Below are 4601 nucleotides of genomic sequence, written 5' to 3'. Positions count from 1 at the left end.
TCTTTCTCTACCCCTTTCTTCATTCTTTCTTTCTTTCCTTCCTTCCTTCCATCCTTCCTTCCTTCCTTCTTTCCTTCCTTCCTTCTTCCTTCCTTCTTTCCTTCCTTCCTTCTTCCTTCCTTCTTTCCTTTTCTCTAGCACTGGAGCTCGAAACCAGGACCTCAGCATGCAAGGAAAGTGCTCTACCACTGAAGCACATCCCATCCTTCAGGAGATTTTTCAATTAGAATCTCCTGAAATAAACCTGGGTGTACAAATATGAAAATCACAATTTTAGAAATGGGAGGTCCATGCCTTCAATCCCAGTGGCTTGGGAGTGTGAGACAGGAGGATTATAAGCTCAAAGCCAGTCTGAACAAATTAGTGAGATCCTGTCTCAAAAAATAAGACCTTTGAATGTGAGTCAGCAGTTAAGCTCCCCAGGGTTCACTCTCCAGTACCAAGGGGAGGAAAAGAATTTTACAAATGGGAAATAACATTTTTGAAACAATACAATTTTCACAATTTTAGCTTCAATTTAAAAATTTACTCCTATTCTCAGACTTTATTTACAGGGCATTCTGCTGTTTTTTTTTTTTTTTTTTTTTTTTCTGGAAAACCATGGTACTTGAATAAATGTGACTTTTTCAAATGTGAAAATATAATCCACTGAGAGTTAGCTGTCCATTTCTGATAGTATTAAGTTGTAAGTTCCACAAAGACAGTACTGGAACTCCTAAGCTCTTGGCCACTGAGGAGTACTGGAGATTAAACCCAGAGCCAGGCACATGCTAAGCGAGCACTTAACTGGGAGCTTTATTCCAGCCCAGTAAGTGTTTTTAAAGATTGTTTTCTCTCTGTTATCCAGCATAGTGACAGTATATAGTAAATATCATTAAATGTTTGTTGAATTATTATAATTAAATATCAACAACCTAAAGCTTTAAACTACACAACAGTCCTTAAATCCTACAATACAGTAGTGACATTAGTTCATGTCAGTAGCAAGAAGGAGACGGGAACCAGGGCCACAGTGCAGTGATCCATGGCTGGTAGTTGAAACCTCAGGGTGCAAGCTGCATCAGTACAGGGCTCTGCCATGTGTATGGACACATGTTTGGACACAGCCCAACTATAATCAAGGTATATTTACCCTGCAGTCTTAGGTTCAGAGTTAGAAAGGACTTTCCACGTGATTTAAACCAACATTATTTTTTCTCCAGAAGAATTTCTCTTTACATTGTACTTAAACATGGTTGCTATGGTCTGAATGTGTTCTCCCCAATTGTATATGTTGTAACAATCACCATTGTGACCACTGAAAAAGGGAGAGAAATTTAGGATGGGATTAGGTCATGGGGATCTATATTTTTTAACAGAATCAGTGCCCTTTTATAAGAGGCTTCACACATCATTCACATCCCTTTGGCCCCTTCTGCTTTCTGTCATCTGATGATTCAGCAACACATGCCATCTTGGACAATGTGAATATACTTAGTGTTCCTGAACTGTACACTTCAAAGTGGTTCAAATGGCAAATGGTACGTGTATTTTACAAAAAAAAAAAAAAAAAAAACCACAAAAAACCATTGAAAGATGCATTTTCTATTGTTCAGTGTTTCCTGCTATTATTTAGTAATCACATTCATTAAGAGCACTAACCCAGCAGGCCACAGTGGCGCATGCCTGTCAGCCATTGGGAGGCTGAGGCAGGAGGATTGCAAGTTCAAAGCCAGCCTCAGCAAAAGCAAGGTGCTAAGCAATCCAGTGAGTCCTTCTCTCTAAATAAAATACAAAATAGGGTTATGGATGTGGCTCAGTGGCCGAGAGCTTAGGAGTTCAATCTCTGGTACCCAAAAAAAGAAGCACTAATCAAAATTTCACAGCCCTGTATTTGAGATTTGATTCTGCTTGCTGCATCTCTGGAAACTAAAAGCATGTACTTAGCTAAGCCTCAGTTTCCTCTTCTGTAACATAGGAATTATAAAATGCTTACTTCCCCACTAGAGGTTGCTGTGAAATTTCAACTTGGTAAAGTCTACATACACAAAAAAAGCTCAATAAATGTTAGCTCTGATTTTATTTTTAAGTTTTCAAACCAATATGATTCTTGTACTTTTTATAAGGAAGGCTAAAAAAATGGCTTTAGCATTAAAAAGGCCATTTGTTCATTTCTCCTTAGTCCTTAATGTTACAGAGAACTATAAGACAACATGCTATAAAACACATTTCATATTATAGTCAAGTGATGAGCCCATGTGTTGACCACTGAGTCAATAGTTAATAATCTTAAATTATCATACTCTAAGAGGCAACAATTTCAGAGAAGCCAAAATAACTTGAGGTACTTGAAATAATTTACATATAATAATGTGTGTATAAACCTATATATACTTTTTTATCAAGCATAACATGATCATAGTTGAGTCACAATATAGTTCACACATACAAAAGAAGGCTATTTTTTTTCCCTTTTACATCCTATTTTAGGCACGATCGTGAAACCCAGAAAATAACAGGAATGGACTAGTTTATAAAAGCTGGGTATTTTATAAATGAAACAGATTCAGTCATCTGCGATTCTCAAATTCCAAACAATAAGACTTACTATACTCTCAAAATGAACTTAAATAAAGTATTGCTCAATTCTAATGATGTATACGTTTTAACTGGTTGATAGTCCAGGTAGAAAAAGTATGTAAAGTGTTTTATAAGTCAAAATATTTCATACAAAAGGATTTTTTTTCTTTGTACTGGAAGTTGAACTAAGGGACACTCAACCACTGAGCCACATCCCCAGCCCTATTCTGAATTGTTTTTTTTTTAGAGAGAGAGAGAGAGAGAGAGAGAGAGAGAGAGAGAGAGAGAGAGAAGTTTTAATATTTATTTTAGTTTTCGGTGACACATCTTTGTTTGTATGTGGTGCTGAGGCTCAAACCCGGGCTGCATGCATGTCAGGCAAGCGGGCAACCGCTTGAGCCACATCCCCAGCCCCCCTATTCTGAATTTTATTTAGAGACAGGATTGCTAAGTGCCTCGCCATTGCTAAGGCTGGCTTTGTACTTGAGATACACCTGTCTCAGCCTCCCAAGCTACTGGGATTACAGGCATGCATCACTGTGCCTGGCCAAAAGGAATGGTTTTAACAAAACTCTCATAATCCAAAGAGAAAATGCATTGAAATTAAAAATTTCTGAAGCACACATTTTTAAAACCATTATAAAAATATGAAAAAGTTTACAAATGGCATAAAATAAAAATTTATACAGATAAAATTAAGGGTTTAAAAACTATCAAATGTATTGAAATCATTTAAAGCCAAATAAGACATAATTTATCTATATAATTTAAATTATAATATTATATAAATATATTGCATATTACATAATAACATATATAATATAAATTAAATAAAATATATTTATATAACATTCTAATTTATATTACTTATATTATATATTTATTTTATTATATATACATATAATAAAAATATATAAATTATATATATTATATAATTTATATTGTTATTATAAATATATTATATATTATATATTCATATATACAAATTACATAATATATAATACATTTATATTCTTATATATAAATTATAAATATTTATGTATAAATATATATAAATTACATATATTTCATGTAAACTATATTAATATAAATTATATATTTATATATACAAATACATATGGATTATGCATATTGATTGAAAAGTATATGATATATAAAATGCATATACATTATATACACATATAATAAATAAAATAAAATAAAATAAATTGCACATACATTATATACACATATAAAAGGGAGAGAAGTTTAGAATGGGATTAGATCATGGGGCTCTATATTTATATAATATATATAAATATATATATTTAATATATATAAATTAAATATAAATATATATTATTATATTATAATAAAATAATATATATTTGCTCCAAAATTAAGCTCATTTTCCCCTACTCCCCCTATTTTTTGCAAAAATATCATACATTAAGCCTTCACTTACATGAATCATTTTATAGAGAATATCATTTGAAATTTTAAAGTTATAATACTTATATATATGATATATAATATATATTATCATATGGTATATTTAAATTTATATTAATTTATATTATATTATACATCATTGTAATATAATTATAATAATTTCTATTATTATTAATAAGATATAATAAGATTATTATATTTGTATAATTTATATTGATATAATATATAAAATATATGGATTATATGTAATTTGCATGATTTATAATATATCCTGTATATGTAATTCTATAATATGTAGTATATAATATATAATGCATAATATATAATATATAAATATATAATAATTTAAAATATATAGTTTAGTTATTTGGCTTTAGGTGGTTTTAGTGCATTTGATACTGTTTTATCCCTTAGCTTTATCCACATAAATTTTTATTTTATGACAATTCCAAACTTTTTAGTATTGAAGTGCATTTTCTTTCTACAACTGTATTGACTACCATATGTAAAATTGATAAGTAGAATGCAATTAAATACAGATTTGCAAGCTTTTAGCAACTATGTCAATATTTTAAAATTAATTGAATTGACAATGCTTACTTACAGACTAT

Source organism: Marmota monax, unplaced genomic scaffold (assembly GCF_021218885.2).
Source record: "Marmota monax isolate L192 unplaced genomic scaffold, Marmota_monax_Labrador192_F-V1.1 WCK01_AAM20220418_F8-fsc01158, whole genome shotgun sequence".
Classification (NCBI taxonomy): domain Eukaryota; kingdom Metazoa; phylum Chordata; class Mammalia; order Rodentia; family Sciuridae; genus Marmota; species Marmota monax.
This window is presented reverse-complemented; position numbering follows the sequence as displayed.